The following is a 21697-nucleotide window of genomic DNA, read 5'->3' as shown; positions in this document are numbered from 1 at the left end:
TTGCCCTTCCCTCAAGAGAAAATGGAAAAGTGATGAGGGGATAATTTATACGCTTTTTGGCATTATTTTTAGTATGTTCTTAGTATATTTTAGTTAGTTTTTATTAGTTTTTATTTAAAAATCACATTTCTGGACTTTACTATGAGTTTGTGTGTTTTTCTGTGATTTCAGGTATTTTCTAGCTGAAATTGAGAGACCTGAGCAAAAATCTGATTCAGAGGCTGAAAAAGGACTACAGATGCTGTTGGATTCTGACCTCCCTGCACTTGAAGTGGATTTTCTAGAGCTACAGAGACCCAATTGGCGCGCTCTGAATTGCGTTGTAAAGTAGACATCCTGGGCTTTCCAGAAATATATAATAGTCTATACTTTGCCTAAGATTTGATGGCCCAAACTGGCATTCCAAGTCAGCATAGAAATTCTGGCGTCAAAACGCCAGAACTGGCATAAAAGCTGGAGTTAAACGCCCAAACTGGCACAAAAGCTGGCGTTTAACTCCAAGAAAAGTCTCTACACATGGAAGCTTCAATGCTCAGCCCAAGCACACACCAAGTGGGCCCGGAAGAAGATTTCTGCATTAATTACCTATTTCTATAACCCTAGGCTACTAGTTTTCTATAAATAGGACCTTTTGCTATTGTATTTTCATACTTTAAGACACACTTTTGATATAATTTTGATCTCTTGATCACGTTTTGGAGGCTGGACTCACGGCCATGCCTGAACCTTGTTCTTACGTATTTTCAATGGTGGAGTTTCTACACACCATAGATTAAGGTGTGGAGCTCTGCTGTTCTTCATGAATTAATACAATTACTATTGTTCTTCTATTCAATTCACGCCTACTTCTTCTCTAAGATCTTCATTCGTTCTTCAACTTGATGAATGTGATGATCCGTGACACTCATCATCATTCTCACCTATGAACATGTGCCTGACAACCACCTCTGTTCTACTAGCAATGGCTTGAATGCGTATCTCTTGGGTTTCTAATCTAAGATTGGAACCTTCGTGGTATAGGCTAGAATTATTGGCGGTCATTCTTGAGATCCGGAAAGTCTAAACCTTGTCTTTGGTATTCCGAGTAAGATCTGGGAAGGGATGACTGTGACGAGCTTCAAACTCGCGAGTGTTGGGCATGTGACAGACGCAAAATGATCAATGGATCCTATTCCAACACGATCGAGAACCGACAGATGATTAGCCGTGCGGTGACAGTGCATTTGGAACATTTTCACTGAGAGGACGGGAAGTAGCCATTGACAACGGTGATGCCCAACATTAAGCTTGCCATGGAAGGGAGTATGAATGATTGGATGAAGGCAATAGGAAAGCAGAGGTTCAAGAGGAACAAAGCATCTTCATACGCTTATCTGAAATTCCTACCAATGAATTACATAAGTATCTCTATCTTTATTCTATTTTATATTTTATTCATCTTTTAATTATCAATTCTCCAAAACCATTTGAATCCTCCTGACTGAGATTTACAAGATGACCATAGCTTGCTTCAAGCCGACAGTCTCCGTGGGATCGACCCTTACTCACGTAAGTTATTACTTGGACGACCCAGTGCACTTGCTGGTTAGTTGTGCGGAGTTGTGACAAAGTGTGATTCAAATTTGAGAGCTCCAGGAGAATCCCTCTATGAAGCTTGGGAAAGATACAAGCAATTGATCAGAAGGTGTCCTTTTGACATGCTTTCAGAATGGAGCATCATAGGTATCTTCTATGATGGTCTGTCTGAACTGTCCAAGATGTCATTGGACAACTCTACTGGAGGATCTCTTCATCTGAAGAAGATGCCTGCAGAAGCTCAGGAACTCATTGAAATGGTTGCAAATAACCAATTCATGTACACCTCTGAAAGGAATCCTGTGAATAATGGGACAAGTTAGAAGAAAGGAGTTCTTGAGATTGATACTCTGATTGCCATATTGGCTCAGAACAAAATATTGACTCAACAAGTCAATATGATTTCTCAGAGTCTGTCTAGAATGCAAGCAGCAACAGTCAGTACCAAAGAAGCTTCATCTGAAGAAGAAGCTTATGATCCTGAGAACCCAACAATAGAAGAGGTGAATTACATGGGAGAATCCTATGGAAACACCCATAATCCTTCATGGAGAAATCATCCAAACCTCTCATGGAAGGATCAACAGAGGCCTCAACAAGGCTTCAACAACAATAATGGTGGAAGAAATAGGTTTAGCAATGGCAAACCTTTTCCATCATCTTCTCAGCAACAGACAGAGAATTCTAAGCAAAGTAATTCTGACTTAGCAACCATAGTCTCTGATCTAATCAAGACCACTCAAAGTTTTATGACTGAAACAAGGTCCTCCATTAGAAATTTGGAGGCACAAGTGGGTCAGCTGAGTAAGAAAGTTACTGAACTCCCTCCTAGTACTCTCCCAAGCAATACAGAAGAGAATCCAAAAGCAGAGTGCAAGGCCATTAACATGACCCACACGGCCGAACTTGGAGAGGAGGAAGAGGCAGTGATCTCCACTGAGGAAGACCTCAATGGACATCCACTGGCCTCCAAGGAGTTCCCTAATGAGGAACCATGGGAATCTGAGGCTCACACTGAGACCATAGAGATTCCATTGAATTTACTTTTGCCATTCATGAGCTCTGATGAGTATTCTTCCTCTGAAGAGGATGAAGATGTTACTGAAGAACAAGTTTCTAAGTACCTGGGAGCAATCATGAAGCTAAATGCCAAGTTATTTGGTAATGAGACTTGGGAGGATGAACTCCCATTGCTCATCAAAAAACTGGATGACTTGACTAGGCAGAAATTACCTCTAAAGAGACAAGATCCTGGAAAGTTCTCAATACCTTGTACCATAGGCACCATGACCTTTGAAAAGGCTCTGTGTGACCTAGGGTCAAGCATAAACCTCATGCCTCTCTCTGTAATGGAGAAACTAGGAATTTTTGAGGTTCAAGCTGCAAGAATCTCATCAGAGATGGCAGACATTTCAAGGAAACAAGCTTATGGACTTGTAGAGGATGTCTTGGTAAAGGTTGAAGACCATTACATCCCTGCTGATTTCATAATCCTAGAGACTGGGAAGTGTATGGATGAATCCATCATCCTTGGCAGACCCTTCCTAGCCACAGCAAAAGCTGTGATTGATATTGACAGAGGAGAATTGGTCCTTCAAGTGAATGAGGACCCCCTTGTATTTAAAGCTCAAGGATCCCCCTCTGTAATCATGGAGAAGAAGCATGAAAAGCTTCTCTCAATGCAGAGTCAAACAGAGCCCCCACATTCAAACTCTAAGTTTGGTGTTGGGAGGCCATGCTCTGAGTATCTGTGAGGCTCTATAAGAGCCCACTGTCAAGCTATTGACATTAAAGAAGCGCTTGTTAGGAGGCAACCCAATTTTTACTTATCTATGTTAAATTTCTATTTTCTATTGTTATTTTATGTTTTCTGTAGGTTGATGATCATGTGAAGTCACAAAACAACTCAAAAACTCAAAAACAATGAAAAATAGCACACCCTGGAGGAGAAGCTTGCTGGCGTTTAAACACCAGTAAGGGCAGCAGAATGGGCGTTAAACGCCCAGTCTAGCACCATTCTGGGCGTTTAACGCCAGAAATAGACACCAGACTGGTGTTTAACACCAAAAAAGGGCAAGAAGCTGGCATTAAACGCCAGAAATGGGTAGCAACCTGGCGTTTAACGCCAGGATTGGCAGAGAAGGGCGTTTTGTACGCCACTTGGTGCAGGGATGAAAAATCCTTGACACCTCAGGATCTGTGGACCCCACAGGATCTCCACCTACCCCACCTCTCTCTCTCTTCTACAACCATTCATCAATCACCTCAATACTTCTTCCCCAAAAACCCCTCACCTATCAAATCCTACCCTCTTCTCCATAAACCCTTCACCAATCCACATCCATCCATAATAAAACCCCACCTACCTCACCATTCAAATTCAAACCACTTTCCCTCCTAAACCCACCCTATATGGCCGAATCCTAACCCTCTCTCCACCCCTATATAAACCCATCTTCACTCCTTCATTTTCACACAACATAAACACTACTTCTTCCCTTTGGCCGAAATACCAACCCACCTCCATCTCCTCCATTTCTTCTTCTTCTACTCCTTTCTTTCTTCTTTTGCTCGAGGACGAGTAAATCTTCTAAGTTTGGTGTGGTAAAAGCACTGCTTTTTATTTTTCCATAACCATTTATGGCACCAAAGGCCGGAGAAACCTCTAGAAAGAGGAAAGGGAAGGCAAAAGCTTCCACCTCCGAGTCATGGGAGATGGAGAGATTCATCTCAAGGGTGCATCAAGACCACTTCTATGAAGTTGTGGCCAAGAAGAAGGTGATCCTCGAGGTCCCTTTCAAACTCAAAAAGGGTGAATATTCGGAGATCCGACATGAGATTCGAAGAAGAGGTTGGGAAATTTTCACCAACCCCATTCAACAAGTCGGGATCTTAATGGTTCAAGAGTTCTCTGCCAATGCATGGATCACCAAGAACCATGATCAAAGTGTGAACCCGGACCCTAAGAATTGGCTTACAATGGTCCGAGGGAAATACTTAGATTTCAGTCTGGAAAATGTAAGGTTGGCATTCAACTTGCCCATGATGCAAGGAGATGCACACCCCTACACTAGAAGGGTCAACTTTGATCAAAGGTTGGACCAAGTCTTCATAGACATTTGTGAAGAGGGCGCTCAATGGAAGAGAGATTCAAGAGGGAAGCCGATTCAACTAAGAATGCATGACCTCAAGCCCATGGCTAGGGGATGGTTGGAGTTCATCCAACGCTCAATCATTCCCACTAGCAACCGGTCTGAAGTTACTATAGACCAGGCTATCATGATCCATAGCATCATGATTGGAGAGAAAGTAGAAGTTCATGAGGTTATATCCCAAGAACTCTACAAGGTGGCGGACAAGTCCTCTACTTTGGCAAGGTTAGCCTTCCCTCATCTCATTTGTCACCTTTGCATTTCGGCTGGAATTGACATAGAGGAAAACATCCTCATTGATGAGGACAAGCCCATCACTAAGAAAAGGATGGAGCAACAAGAGATCTCACTCATGAACAAGAACATGAGGCAATTCATGAAATCCCTGAGATGCCTCAAGGGATGCATTTTCTTCCACAAAACTATTGGGAGCAAATTAACACCTCCCTACGAGAATTAAGTTCCAATATGGGACAACTAAGGGTGGAGCACCAAGAGCATTCCATCCTCCTCCATGAAATTAGAGAAGATCAAAGAGTCATGAGAGAGGAGCAACAAAGGCAAGGAAGAGACATTGAGGAGCTCAAGCACTCCATAAGATCTTCAAGATGAAGAACAAGCCGCCATCACTAAGGTCCCGTTCTTTAATTTCCTTATTCTTTATTTTCTATTTTTCGAAAATTATGCTTTATGTTTATTTATGTTTGTGTCTTTATTACATGATCATTAGTGTCTAAGTGTCTATGCCTTAAAACCATGAATATGAATCCATCACCTTTCTTAAATGGAAAATGTCTTTAACTGAAAAAGAAAAAGAAGTGCATGAATTTCAAATTTTAAAACAGTTTAGTTATTTTGATGTGGTGGCAATAATTCTTGTCTTCTGAATGAATGCTTGAATAGTGCATGTTTTTGAGTTTGTTGTTTAAGAATGTTAAAATTGTTGGCTCTTGAAAGAATGATGGAAAAAGGAGAAATGTTTTTTGATAATCTAAAAAATCATAAAAATGATTCTTGAAGCAAGAAAATGCAGTGAAAAGCTTGTAGAAAAAAAATATATGCGAAAAAAAAGAGAGAAAGAAAGAAAAAGAAAAAGCAAGAAGAAAAAGCCAATAGCCCTTTAAACCAAAAGGCAAGGGTAAAATAAAAAGGATCCAAGGCTTTGAGCATCAGTGGATAGGAGGGCCCACAGGAATAAAATCCTGGCCTAAGCGGCTAAACCAAGCTGTCCCTAACCATGTGCTTGTGGCGTGAAGGTGTCAAGTAAAAACTTGAGACTGAGCGGTTAAAGTCGTGGTCCAAAGCAAAAAAAGAGTGTGCTTAAGAGCTCTGGACACTTCTAATTAGGGACTCTAGCAAAGCTGAGTCACAATCTGAAAAGGTTCACCCAGTTATGTGTCTGTGGCATTTATGTATCCGGTGGTAATACTGGAAAACAAAATGCTTAGGGTCACGGCCAAGACTCATAAAGTAGCTGTGTTCAAGAATCAACATACTTAACTAGGAGAATTAATAACACTATCTGGATTCTGTGTTCCTATAGAAGCCAATCATTCTGAACTTCAAAAGATAAAGTGAGATGCCAAAACTGTTCAGAAGCAAAAAGCTAAAAGCCCCGCTCATCTAATTAAGACTAATCTTCATAGATGTTTTTGGAATTCATTGTATATTCTCTTCTTTTTATCCTATTTGATTTTTAGTTGCTTGGGGACAAGCAACAATTTAAGTTTGGTGTTGTGATGAGCGGATAATTTATACGCTTTTTGGCATTGTTTTTAGTATGTTCTTACTATATATTAGTTAGTTTTTATTATATTTTTATTAGTTTTTATTTAAAAATTACATTTTTGGACTTAGTATGAGTTTGTGTATTTTTCTGTAATTTCAGGTATTTTCTGGCTGAAATTGAGGGACCTGAGCAAAAATCTTATTCAGAGGCTAAAAAAGGACTGCAGATGCTGTTGGATTCTGACCTCCCTACACTCTAAGTGGATTTTCTAGAGCTACAGAAGCCCAATTGGTGCGTTCTTAATTGCGTTGGAAAGTAGACATCCTGGGCTTTCCAGAAATATATAATAGTCCATAATTTGCCCAAATTTTGATGGCCCAAACTGGCGTTCGAAGTCAACATAGAAATTCTGGTGTCAAAACGCCAGAACTGGCATAAAAGCTGGAGTGAAATGCTCAAACTGGCACAAAAGTTGGCGTTTAACTCCAAGAAAAGTCTTTACACATGGAAGCAACAATGCTCAGCCCAAGCACACACCAAGTGGGCCCGGAAGAAGATTTCTGCATTAATTACCTATTTCTGTAACCCTAGGCTACTAGATTTCTAAAAATAGGACCTTTTGCTATTGTATTTTCATACTTTAAGACACACTTTTGATATACTTTTGATCTCTTGATCACGTTTTGGAGGCTGGCCTCACTGCCATGCCTAAACCTTGTTCTTATGTATTTTCAACGGTGGAGTTTCTACACCATAGATTAAGGTGTGGAGCTCTGCTGTTCTTCATGAATTAATACAATTACTATTGTTCTTCTATTCAATTCATGCCTACTTCTTCTCTAAGATATTCATTCGTTCTTCAACTTGGTGAATGTGATGATCCGTGACACTCATCATCATTCTCACCTATGAACATGTGCCTGACAACCACCTCTGTTCTACTAGCAATGGCTTGAATGCGTATCTCTTGGGTTTCTAATCTAATATTGGAACCTTCGTGGTATAGGCTAGAATTATTGGCGGTCATTCTTGAGATCCAGAAAGTCTAAACCTTGTCTGTGGTATTTTGAGTAGGATTTGGGAAGGTATGACTGTGACGAGCTTCAAACTCGCGAGTGTTGGGCGAGTGACAGACGCAAAAGGATCAATTGGATCCTATTGCAACATGATCGAGAATCGACAGATGATTAGCCGTGCGGTGATAGCGCATTTGGAACATTTCCACTGAGAGGACGGGAAGTAGCCATTGACAACAGTGATGCCCAACATAAAGCTTGCCATGGAAGGGAGTATGAATGATTAGACAAAGGCAATAGGAAAGTAGAGGTTCAAGAGGAACAAAGCATCTTCATACGCTTATTTGAAATTCCTACCAATGAATTACATAAGTATCTCTATCTTTATTCTATTTTATATTTTATCCATCTTTTAATTATCAATTCTCCATAGCCATTTGAATCCTCCTGACTGAGATTTACAAGATGACCATAGCTTGCTTCAAGCCGACAGTCTCCGTGGGATCGACCCTTACTCACGTAAGGTATTACTTGGACGACCCAGTGCACTTGCTGGTTAGTTGTGCAGTATTGTGACAAAGTATGATTCACGTTTGAGAGCTCCAAGTCTTTGGCGCCATTGATGATGATCATAATTTCGTGCACCAGAAAACATATAACCAAATGGCAACCTCATCCGCACCATACCGCCTAGCAGTTGAATAAGCCGTTTGAAAGTCTCTAAGGTGCTTGATGGGATCTTGAGAGGGTAGGCCATGGAACTTAGGAAGTAGATTAATCAATGAGGTCTTTAGCTCAAAATTGGCATTCAAATTTGGATGACGTGCTTAAAATGGTTGAAGAGTTAAATCTGGAGCTCCCACACTCCTTGAGAGTGATTCTTATAGGAGAGGCCATAGTATCGGTACCTAAATCAATGAAAGAGACGTCAATAGATTTAGTAGGAGAGGAGTTAGTTTCTTCCTCAAATGACGCTTTGGATTCAACCTCGGGTAAGATTGGTGAATTGGCGGAAACTCCTTAACCACCATCGGAGGCTAACTGATGCCAGGGCATCTTGGCCAGTTTCACTGACCTTTTCTTTACTGTTTTTAGGTTAGTTTCATGCATTCCTTTAGGAAATAAGCTAGTTTTGGGTAGATATTCACTTACACCTTGATTCAAGCATACATTGTGCATTTTACATTATTTCATGAGGATTTTGCATGAGTTTAGTGAAAAATTGTATGCTGCATTGCCCATGACTTGGACTAGAACTTTGATGCACTCTATTGCTTGATTTCAGGACCAAAGGAAGCAAGGAATGGGAGGTAACTTGCAAAGTTAATGAGAAAAGTGATTGCCAATAACGCTCTCGAAGCCATCATTGACCACGTTAAGAGTCACGTTAACTAAGTTAACGTGAACTCTAACGTGGAGAGGGGAAGTTGAGCCAACGTTAGTGACACTTAACATTGTCACTAACATTGGCAAATGCTCATAAGTGGCCACGTTAAAGTCCACGTTAACTTAGTTAACGTGGCCTCTAACGTTAAAAGGGGGAAGAAACGCCAACGTTAGTGACATTCAACATTGTCACTGACGTTGGCCTAAGGAGAAACATACCACGTTAACTCCCACGTTAACTTGGTTAACGTGGGAGCTAACGTAAGAAGCAAGAGTGGTCGACAACGTTAGTGACACCCAACGTTGGAAGCAACCACACAACCCCCAAGGAGCCACGTTAACTTCCACGTTAACTTAGTTAACGTGGAGTCTAACGTGTGAAAAAGAGGGTGATGGCCAACGTTAGTGACACTCAACATTCTCACTAACGTTGGAAGGAGCCACACAAGCCACTAAGAGCCACGTTAACTCCCACGTTAACTTAGTTAACGTGGAAGCTAACGTTGATGAGTGAATGATGAGCCAACGTTAGTGACACCCAACATTGTCACTAACGTTGGGGATGGCTAAGCATGGCCACGTTAGAAGCCACGTTAACCTAGTTAACGTGGACTCTAACGTGAGACATAGGGGCACCTTGGAACGTTAGTGACAATGTTGAGTGTCACTAACGTTCTCGAAGGATGGCAAGCCCACATTAACTAAGTTAACGTGGGCTCTAACGTGGGAACAAAGGGGGCTTTTCAAAGTTATTGGGAATGTTAAGTCCCAATAACGTGTGCGAAGGACTTAGAGGCAACGTTAGTGGCAATGTTTGTGCCACTAACGTTGAAGTTAACGTGGCTTTTACTTAGGAACGTTAGTGAGAAAGTTGATTGTCACTAACGTTCTCGAACTCATATTTTCACTAAACATTAACACCCCTAACATCCTGAGCTAAAGTCTCTGCCCACTTCACACTTTCTCTCTGCAAGTAAAGCCAAGCCCAAATGAAGAAGAGAACTGCTTCAAACTCAAGATCCAAAGGCCCAAGACTTGAAGAGCCAACTAGAAGCTGAGAAAAGTAGTATATATAGGAGTAGCTTTGAATTGTTTAAGGAGTTCTGGGAGTTGGAAAAGAGAACTACTCTCTGTATTTTACCTTCTCTGCATTTTCTAGTTTTATGATGTATTCTCCATCTTTGTTTTCATTTTCTAGAGCTATGAATAACTAAACCCCTTTCATTGGGTTAGGGAGCTCTGTTGTAAGTTGATGGATCAATACTAGTTTTCATTATTCTTCTTCTCTCTTTTCTCTTGATTTTACTTGAAAGCTTTTGATCTTCATCCAATTGGGTAGCTATCTTGGAAAATGAGCTATTCAAACTTGGATCTCTTCTGAACCTTGAAAGAGGAATGAAGAGATCAAGCTAGAAGTGCTTTCTCATGCTGGACCAAATTGGGTTTGTATGGATACGTGACTATAATCCTCTCAATACCTGGTTTGGGAAATGCATGTGGTATAATCAGTGACCACACTTCATCTCTTCTCATGAGCAATTGACCAAGGAATTGGCTATTGATCAAGATTTAAGAGATTGAATTGCAAGAAATTGTAATTCAATCAATTAAGATTGCCAAGGAGATCAATGAGTGCATTGATTGAGGAAGAGATGAAAATGAACTTGATCCGGAGAATTGCAACATCTCCTAAGCCCAATGAACTCCCCATCTCTGATCTTACCCATTCTCTTTAATTTCTGCCATTTACTTTTATGAGCAAATCCCCCATTCCCATTTACAATTCTGCAATTTACTTTCAGTCATTTACTTCCAGTCCTTTAATTCTAGCATTTACTTTTCTGTTATTTACATTCCCGCTATTTTATTTTCTGCAACTCTCAACCCAAATTCTGGATTCGCTCAACTAGAACATTCTTCTAATTAAAGTTGCTTGATCAATCAATCCCTGTGGGATTCGACCTTACTCTATTGTGAGTTTTTACTTGATGACAAATTCGGTATACTTGCCGAAGGAAATTTGTTGAGAGACAGTTTCCACCCGCATCAAGTTTATGGCGCCGTTGCCGGGGATTGATTGAGCATCAACAATGATTAAATTGGAAGATCACTAGATTGAGCATTTTCATTTTGTGAATTTCATTTTTTGTTTGAGTGATTTACTTTTTGTTTTAGTTAAACTTCTTCCCTTCCCCCTTTACTCTTTTGTTTTTATTTGTTATTTTCAATCCTGTTTGCTAACCCACTAACTGTTTGATATATTGCATCACCCACAACTAACAGTAATTCTGACAAAAATACTTTCTGCACCTATCTTTTCTTGCTTGCACTTGTTGGTTGTATGACAGGGAGAAGAAGCGGGGCTTTAACTTCCTTCGATTCTGAACCTGAGAGGACCTTTCTTAGATTAAGGAGGGAGGCAAGAGGAAAGAAAGTGGTTGGTGCTGAGGAAGAGGAGGAATTCTTTGAACCAAACATGGAAGACAACATGGAAAACCATCATGAAGAAGAGGATCACAACCATGGGGGAGGAGGTAGAGCAAATCATGTTGGGGAGGATAGAAGAGTTTTGGGCTCTTACATCAATCCAAACCCAGGCAATTGTGGAAGTAGCATCCAAAAGCCAACAATCCATGCCAACAACTTTGAACTTAAACCACAGTTCATCACCCTTGTTCAGAACAACTGTTCGTTTGGAGGAGGTGTTCAAGAAGACACCAATCAACATTTAACCACCTTCCTGAGAATATGTGACACAGTGAAGTCTAATGGTGTTCATCCTGACGCCTATAGACTGCTCTTATTTCCATTCTCACTCAGGGACAAGGCAGCCAAGTGGCTGGAATCTTTCCCAAGGGAAAGCTTGACAACTTGGGAAGACGTGGTGAACAAATTCTTAGCAAGATTTTACCCTCCTCAAAGAATCAATAGGCTGAGAGCTGAGGTCCAAACTTTCAGGCAACAAGATGGTGAAACTTTGTATGAAGCATGGGAGAGATTTAAGGACCTCACAAGGAGGTGTCCACCTGACATGTTCAACGAATGGGTGCAGCTGCACATTTTCTATGAAGGGCTCTCTTATGAGTCAAAGAAGGCTGTAGACCATTCATCCGGAGGATCCTTGAACAAGAAGAAAACCATTGAGGAGGCTATAGATGTCATTGAAACAGTAGCAGAGAACGACTACTTCTATGCTTCCGAAAGAGGGAACACAAGAGGAGTAATGGAGCTAAACAATGTAGATGCTCTGTTGGCCCAAAACAAGCTCATTACCCAGCAGCTGGCTGACCTCACCAAGAAGATGGAGAGGAACCAAGTAGTAGCAATCTCAACTTCATCAACAACCCAAGAAGGAGTGAATGAAAAAGCAGAGGGTAGTCAGGAGCAAGCCAACTACATTGGGAATTCACCAAGGTAAAACTATGATCCATACTCCAAGACCTATAACCCTGGATGGAGAAACCACCCAAACTTTGGGTGGGGAAGTCAGAAAGATCAAAACCAAGACCAGAGACGTTACAACTCCAACAACAATGCAGCTCACCAACAATTCACACAGAGGACATCTCAACACCCCCACAACAACACTTCTCCACACGCCTATCAAAACCAAAATAGCACATCTGCTTCGAATCACCCATCAATTGATGACAAGCTCTCTAAGATTGAAACCTTACTTGAAGGAATATGCCAAGAGATTCAAGAAAATAAGGTGTTCAAAGAGGAGGTGCGAGCCAATATTAAGAACCAGGGAGAGACCATTAGGAAGCTGGAATTCCAGGTGGGATGTTTAGCTGAGAAGATTCCCAAACCTACTGATAGCTTCCCAAGTGACACGGAGAAAAACCCCAAAGGAGAAGCAAAGAAAGTAAGATGGGAAGATTGCAAAATGGTCACTACAAGTGATCAGGAGACTGAAGACAAGCAAGGCAAACTTTTCGAACAACCTGAAGACAACTCAACAAAGGAGGAGGATAGAGATCACCAAGAACCAGAAATTTCACAACAAGAGCTGCTGAAGCTCTATGCACCCTTCCCTCAACTGCTCAATGGTGCTGTGGGAAAGAGAATATACTCAAGGTTCCTAGACTTGTTTGCATCTCTACATGTAAACATACCATTCATCAAGGCAATTCAACAAATGCCTGCATTCATCAAGTATATGAAGGAACTTCTTCCCAGGAAAAGCTCACTCAAAGGAGGCCAGACTATAGTGATGAACAAGGAATGTAGTGCCCTTATTCAACCTGAGTTGCCTACAAAAAGAAGAGACCCAGGGAGTTTCCACATCCCTTGTGCCATAGGTGAAACTATGTTCGATAGAGCACTATGTGATTTGGGGGCCAGCATCAACTTACTGCCCTTATCCTTGGTGAAGAGGCTGCAGATCAATGAGATAATGCCCACAGATGTAATCATCAGACTGACTGACAAAACTTAAAAGCAAGCAATAGGAGTGGTGGAAAATGTGTTGCTAAAGGTTGGGAAATACTTTCTCCCAACAGACTTTGTCATCCTGGACATGGAAGAGAGTCACACTCACCCAATCATATTGGGAAGACCATTCCTAGCTACGGCCAGAGCACTTATCGATGTAGAGAAAGGGGAGCTAATATTGAGAATCCATGATGAACGAGTCAGCTTCAATGTTTTCAAACTATCACAAGAAACAGATCAAGAGGACAAGGAACTAAGCACAGATGATAATGAGACACTAAAAGAGGAGACAAGCACTGAAGCACAGCCAGTTCATTCTGAGATCCCTTAATTGATAAACAAGGAAAACAGCAATTGCCACAGCTCAAGAAAAAGTTGGAAGAACCTAAACCTCTAGAGGCAGGTAAAGACAGCATCACAACTCCTTTAGAAAAAGAGGTCACCGAGGGCAAGGCAACCTCAAAAGAAACAAAGAAGAAGGTACCAAGGAGGTGGAGGAACAAGAAGATCCCTACGGAAGACTTCTCTCCAGGGGATAGAGTTGTCTCAGCTTACTTCCCAGATATTCCCCCTAATCTCCCTACTGTACCATCTCAGTTACCTAAGGTCTTCACTATCAACAAAGTTCTCTCCCTGGAACATGTAGAAATCATTGATCCAACCAATGGATATAAGTCCACAGCAAGAGGGGAGGACTTTAAGCACTACCAACCACCCTGATGAGGAAAAAACGTCGAGCTAGCGACAATAAAAGAGCACTCTGTTGGGAGGCAACCCAACCTCAGGTAGTTTCACTTTCATCTTTATTTCAATAAAGATCACAAGGTATTTCCCCTGTATTGTAAGGAGCTAAGTTTGGTGTTCCACACCAGAACAATCCAAGAGTGATAGTGTAATTCTAAGTTTGGTGTTCCACCAAAGGACATTGGTTAGAATTACACTCCACTCCAAAAGAACATTGCTAGCTCCATCCAATCAAGAGAAACCACTTAAATGTAGTTAGACTGTAGGTGATCATTGCTTTGTTGATAACAAGATATGAGGTTCTCTGCATATATGCAATGTTTTGTACTGGGCAAGGAACTAAGTTTGGTGTTCACACACCAAATTGAGTTCAAAAGGCACAAGCATACATGCAAGCTAACTATGTCTCAAGTGCTTTGGGAACAAGCAACTTCCAGTAACCTTGCAGGAATCTTATCAGGAAATGGTGCACCTTCACCCAAAGAAGCGAGGCACCAAAAACTAGGATGATGACAAAGAGAGAGGGAAACCAGAAATCATCACCCGAAGGTTGTATTGTTACTTAATTCCATTGTACTCAGAATTGTTGAAAGTTGGAAGTCCGAATGCACTTTTGATTTGTAGTTACTCGTAGTTGAACCCTTTTTAAATTCTGTCTTTTAAGTTCTGAATAGGTCTATGTGCACTAGTCTTTATGTCACTGCATCCTTACTTACTTACTTGTATGCTTGTCCCTTTAAATCAAATGAAGAGAGAATGTTTATGTTTCAAAAGACCAGAGTGGAATTCATACTATAAAGTACATTCATGAGTTTGTGGTATGATCATAAGTTAGCTAAGTTGGTTCAACCATAAGGTGGGATGACAACTATCTGGCCTGAATACTTTGCTTTGAATATACTCATGAGACTAAGTATATGACAAGATCCTAATAAGAGAAAGAGAAAAGAATATTGAAAGTAGAAAAACAAAAGAAAAAGAGTAAGCAATAAGGCTAGGCACCAATGGTTTTGATCTTAAGATATGTGTCTGTGGTGTTCTTGTGTGAGGGATCTACTTGGATGAATAAGCTCTTAGGGGTGCTTTATCACTTGGTAACTTGGGTTAACTAACCCGGGATTATCAGCTGAAAGTCCATTATCAAGAGTAACCCTCACCACAGAGCATTTAGTAACCCAAAGAGGTGCTGGACACCAAGGTCTCAAGAAGGAAAATAAATGAACTATATGCCTGTGGTGTGTATGTATGGGGGAGACACTTGAGGGAGTAAGTCTTTAGGGGTGCTTCAACACCTAGCACCTTGAACCAACTGGTTCGGGAGTGTTGGCTGAAAGCTTATCTTAAAAAGTTGCCCCCTTACAGAGCACTTAGCCTAAGAACACCAATAAGCTCTGAAATGATAATAAAGGGATCAATGAATAAAAGTCTCATAGGATGTAAGCAAAGTGAGTGTTTTAGGACATGATAAAGGTCTGAAAGCCAGTAAAGGAATAAACCTAAGTTGCTATGCATGAAACCACCATAAAATCAGTGATATGACTTCCACAAGAATGACTCATTTCTCTTGGCATTCCATTCATCATTCTCTTGTTCCAATACTTGCTTAGGGACAAGCAAGCTTTAAGTTTGGTGTTGTGATGCCAGGGCATCTTGGCCAGTTTCACTGACCTTTTCTTTACTGTTTTTAGGTTAGTTTCATGCATTCCTTTAGGAAATAAGCTAGTTTTGGGTAGATATTCACTTACACCTTGATTCAAGCATACATTGTGCATTTTACATTATTTCATGAGGATTTTGAATGAGTTTAGTGACAAATTATATGCTGCATTGCCCATGACTTGGACTAGAACTTTGATGCACTCTATTGCTTGATTTCAGGACCAAAGGAAGCAAGGAATGGGAGGTAACTTGCAAAGTTAATGAGAAAAGTGATTGCCAATAACGCTCTCGAAGCCATCATTGACCACGTTAAGAGTCACGTTTACTAAGTTAACGTGAACTCTAACGTGGAGAGGGGAAGTTGAGCCAACGTTAGTGACACTTAACATTGTCACTAACGTTGGCAAATGCTCATAAGTGGCCACGTTAGAGTCCACGTTAACTTAGTTAACGTGGCCTCTAACGTTAAAAGGGGGAAGAAACGCCAACGTTAGTGACATTCAACATTGTCACTAACGTTGGCCTAAGGAGAAACATACCACGTTAACTCCCACGTTAACTTGGTTAACGTGGGAGCTAACGTAAGAAGCAAGAGTGGTCGACAACGTTAGTGACACCCAACATTGTCACTAATGTTGGAAGCAACCACATAACCCCCAAGGAGCCACGTTAACTTCCACGTTAACTTAGTTAACGTGGAGGCTAACGTGTGAAAAAGAAGGTGATGGCCAACGTTAGTGACACTCAACATTGTCACTAACGTTGGAAGGAGCCACACAAGCCACTAAGAGCCACGTTAACTTAGTTAACGTGGAAGCTAACGTTGATGAGTGAATGATGAGCCAACGTTAGTGACACCCAACATTGTCACTAACGTTGGGGATGGCTAAGCATGGCCACGTTAGAGTCCACGTTAGGGGCACCTTGGAACGTTAGTGACAATGTTGAGTGTCACTAACGTTCTCGAAGGATGGCAAGCCCACGTTAAAGAGCCACGTTAACTAAGTTAACGTGGGCTCTAACGTGGGAACAAAGGGGGCTTTTCAAAGTTATTGGGAATGTTAAGTCCCAATAACGTGTGCGAAGGACTTAGAGGCAACGTTAGTGGCAACGTTTGTTCCACTAACGTTGAAGTTAACGTGGCTTTTACTTAGGAACGTTAGTGAGAAAGTTGATTGTCACTAACGTTCTCGAACTCATATTTTCACTAAACGTTAACACCCCTAACGTCCTGAGCTAAAGTCTCTACCCACTTCACACTTTCTCTCTGCAAGTAAAGCCAAGCCCAAATGAAGAAGAGAACTGCTTCAAACTCAAGATCCAAAGGCCCAAGACTTGAAGAGCCAACTAGAAGCTGAGAAAATTAGTATATATAGGAGTAGCTTTGAATTGTTTAAGGAGTTCTGGGAGTTGGAAAAGAGAACTACTCTCTGTATTTTACCTTCTCTGCATTTTCTAGTTTTATGATGTATTCTCCATCTTTGTTTTCATTTTCTAGAGCTATGAACAACTAAACCCCTTTCATTGGGTTAAGGAGCTCTGTTGTAAGTTGATGGATCAATACTAGTTTTCATTATTCTTCTTCTCTCTTTTCTCTTGATTTTACTTGAAAGCTTTCGATCTTCATCCAATTGGGTAGCTATCTTGGAAAAGGAGCTATTCAGACTTGGATCTCTTCTGAACCTTGAAAGAGGAATGAAGAGATCAAGCTAGAAGTGCTTTCTCATGCTGGACCAAATTGGGTTTGGATGGATATGTGACTATAATCCTCTCAATACCTGGTTTGGGAAATGCATGTGGTATAATCAGTGACCACACTTCATCTCTTCTCATGAGCAATTGACCAAGGAATTGGCTATTGATCAAGATTTGAGAGATTGAATTGCAAGAAATTGTAATTCAATCAATTAAGATTGCCAAGGAGATCAATGAGTGCATTGATTGAGGAAGAGATGAAAATGAACTTGATCCGGAGAATTGCAACATCTCTTAAGCCCAATGAACTCCCCATCTCTGATCTTACCCATTCTCTTTAATTTCTGCCATTTACTTTTATGAGCAAATCCCCCATTCCCATTTACAATTCTGTAATTTACTTTCAGTCATTTGATGGTGTTTTTGCGGAAAATGAATTTTCCAAACACACGAAACTAACCGGCAAGTGCACCGGGTTGCATCAAGTAATAAAACTCACGTGAGTGAGGTCGATCCCACAGGGATTGATGGATCAAGCAACTTTAGTGGGTGATTAGTTTAGTGAAGCTAACATTGATGTGAATTGTGTGAAATTGTAACCAACAGGAAGTAAAGGACAATGAATTTAAAGTTGCAGAATGTAAATTGGCAAGTAACTTTAAGAGCAAGAAATGTAAATTGCAAGAATCTTAAATTGCATTAAATGTAAAGGGGAGTGGGTGCTGGAAATTAAAGAGAGCAATAGATCAAAGCTTAGAGAAAATTAAACTTACAGGAAAAGTAATTCAGATCATGAACAGAAATGTAAAATGCAGAGCACTTGCAGAAGAATTAAATTGCTTGAATGTAAATTGAATTCAGTGAGAACAGAAAGCAATGAGAACCAAAGATCAAAATCAAGCTCAATGTAAACTAAATTGTAAACTTGCAGCAAAGGAACTTGTAGTAGAGGAGAAATTAAAATTGCAGAAGAAGAAAACAGAGAGAATTCTCAAGGTGAGATTGAAACAGAATTTCTTCAATTCTCAACCCAAGATTTAAAACAAAAAGAAAAACTAAAGAGAGAGAGTTCTGCATTCCTAATGCTCCCTAGTGGAGCTTGCCTCCTCAATAAAATGAAACAGATGCCTATTTATAGGCATTTTTACAAAATGAAAATGAGATTCAAAACAAATTACAATTAAAATGAAATTTATATTCTAACTATCTCTTGTGCCTTTGAGTGGTGTCAATTGGGCCCTTGCTCTTGATGGAATTGGGTTGACAAAAGCCTCTGTTGATTGCTCTTGGAGTTGGAGAGAAACCTATTGTGAACCGGGCCATGAATCATAAAAGTTTGAGTAAAAGTTTGACTAAAAGTTTGAGGCAAACTTTTACTCAAACCTTTTATACCAGATGCCCTTATTTGCTGCTACCAACGTTTGGGCTAAAGTTTGAGGTCAAACTTTTAGCCAAACGTTGGGCCTTCTTGCATGCATGTTGGGGTACTACTTTGTCTGCTTGTAAACGTTGCAAATTTCATGCCCACTATAGACTATTATATATGGTTAGAAAGCTCTGAATGTCAGCTTTCTAACCCAATTGGAATCACCTCAATTGGAAATCTACAACTCAAGTTATACTGATTTGAAGAGGACAAGGTCGCTGGCCTTGGTGTGCAGCGTTTGAGGTAAAGTTTGCCTCAAACATGGTCGAAAACGCCAGTTCTGGAGGCTCAAACATATTGTCCACCCCATACTATTATATATTGTTGGAAAGCTCTGAATGTCTACTTTCCAATGCCGTTGGAAGCGCATCATTTGGAGCTCTACAGCTCGAGTTATACTCCGTCGAAGGTGTAGAGGTCAGTTGGCCTCACTGCAGGTTGCCACCATGTTCGTTTATGCACATTTCGGGGCAGTTTTCTCCCTCAATTTTAGTGTCCACCATACAGTGCCATATATGCTTGGAAAGATATCGATTCCTACTTTCCATTGCTTTTTGAATCACCTCATTTGGAGCTCTGTAGCTCAAGTTATTCTTGTTGGAACTATACCCCTTCAGGCTGTTGTGGTGTGGCGCCAACGTTTGCCAAAAAGCTTGAGGCAAACGTTGGCGCAAGCTTTTTCCTCCAGTGTGTTTGTTTTGTGATGCCAACGTTTGCCAAAAAGCTTGAGGCAAACGTTGGCGCAAGCTTTTGCTCCCTCCAGGGTGTAGTCAAGCTCCTCCAAAAGTTTGAGCTAAAGTTTGAGGCAAACTTTAGCTCAAGCTTTTTGTCCTCTTTTTGTTTTGAGCCACGCTTTTCTTCCTTTGGGCCACGCTTCCCTTCCTTGATTTGGTCATGGGTCACATTTTTAGAAGCGTGGCCTAAGCCTCCAAAGTGTGCTCCAACTTCAAAGTGTGCCCAAAATTCCTCTTTTCTTCTTTTTAGCTTATTTTGTGCTCTTTTTGCTTCTTTTTCTTCTTATTTCCTACAAAGTTTATCAAATCAAAAAATCAAAGAAATATACCATTTAAGCACCAAAGAATGCAATATTTAAGCACTAATCATAAATTTCTTGTATGAAAAAGCATAGAAAAACATGACATGGTGACATGTCATCACAACACCAAACTTAAACCTTGCTTGTCCCCAAGCAAGAAAAGAATCATGCATTTAAAGATTGACAATCCAAGGTAAGAAGAATAGCAACTCAATGTTCATGGCAAGCTAGTTTTCTATGCGTGCTACAATCACAAAAGAATTGTAAATGATTGATGCTTCTATTTAGCTCATTTTATGAAATCTTTTCTTTATATTTCTTCCTTGAAACAAGCTTTTGATTTTCTTATTAGCTTCTCCTTTTGGGTGCTTTGCCCCATGAGTTGATAACAAAGCTACGACTTCTAAATGCTTTGTTTTCAAGTATTACCACTTGATACATAAGCACCACAAGCATTTGATTAGAGGACTTCATTAAGCTCATTTTTCTTTTCTTTTCTTGACTCTCTAATCATTGATGCTCAGAGCCTTGAGCTTTGAGGGAGTGCTTTTGCACTTTGAGCCTAACCTTGACTTCTAAGTGTTTTGTTTTCAAGCATTTGGCTTAATACATAAACACCACAAGTACTTAACAAATGAATTGCCATTGGTACTCAGAGCCTTCAGCTTTCTCATTCTTTCCTTTTTTCTTTTCTTGCTTTAATTGTATTTGCTTCTTCAAGGTTTTCATGATTTCAAAAGATTTCACAAAATGTGCTAGATGAAAACTTCAATTAAATAAAATCCAATGCAATTAAGCAACAATTAATCATACTAGCTTTCCAATACTTGTATGCACATGCTAAACTCTTCTTTAATTCCTTGTTTGTTTATGATCATGATACTTTATTGCTTTTGAATTCACAAAACTCAAGTTGGTAATCATAGTGGCACATCACCATGTTGCAATTTAGAAATCAAACTATGCCTTTTCATACCACACATGCATCCAGAGAAGACAAAGACAATCATGCAGTTTATGGTGCTTGAAATAAATGAGAGGAAACGGAACTTTACAACCTTGTAGTTCATCTTCTCTATTGTTGTCATTTTCCTCCCATTCTCCTCCTTCTCATACCAAACACGGAATGCTTGCTCATCCTCAAGCACTATTAGAACCGTGGCTATAGGGCTAAGATGGATCATGAATGTCTTACACAATGGAATGTTAGTGGTGCATGTGTTTCAAGCAAGCAAAATTAAAGATAACAATCAAGGCATAAGAGACAGAGACATTATGATTGCATAGATAAGAAGGTGTGCACAATACATTGCATAAAAGATAAGTGGCACACCAAACTTAGTGTGACACTTTCACTTGGAATTAATGCAAGTATCTTGTGAGAATTGGAACCAAATTTTGTTGCATAGCAACACCAAACTTAGAATGCAACCATATGTCAATTTATTTGAACTAAAACTAAACAAAAGAAACTGTTATATGTTAAATACAATCACCAAATGAAGAGTCTGTTATGAATAAGGATGTCTTGGTGATGTATTAACAAAAATAGTTAATGAAGGAAAGCATTAAAAACAAGTAAATAAATGAAACAAAGAGAAAACAAAAATTATCCAACTAAGAAAAAAAATAACACTGTAAAAGGCAATATGATTATGCAGACAAGTGATGTTGCTGGATTCATTGCATAGAAAATTAAGTGGCACACCAAACTTAGAATCTTAGCGTGACACTTCATGTAGAATTGATGCAATCATCCAAACGGGATTGAAAACAATTTGTTGCAAGGCAACACCAAACTTAGAATGTGATCATATGCCAATTTATTGAAATTTAAACAAA

General features: G+C 40.1%; 1 non-coding gene across 1 annotated transcript; it reads right to left on the bottom strand.

The window, feature by feature from the left end:
- Positions 1-11787: 11787 nt before the first annotated feature.
- LOC112732119 (small nucleolar RNA R71) lies at positions 11788-11891 on the bottom strand. Its single transcript, XR_003167856.1, has one exon. It is a non-coding gene; the product is annotated as a small nucleolar RNA R71 (small nucleolar RNA).
- Between the last annotated feature and the right edge of the window lie 9806 nt (positions 11892-21697).

The sequence above is a fragment of the Arachis hypogaea genome, chromosome 12 (assembly GCF_003086295.3).
Source record: "Arachis hypogaea cultivar Tifrunner chromosome 12, arahy.Tifrunner.gnm2.J5K5, whole genome shotgun sequence".
In the NCBI taxonomy this organism is placed as follows: domain Eukaryota; kingdom Viridiplantae; phylum Streptophyta; class Magnoliopsida; order Fabales; family Fabaceae; genus Arachis; species Arachis hypogaea.
Note: the sequence above shows the minus strand (reverse complement) of the source record. Positions and strands in the feature narration are given on the sequence as shown.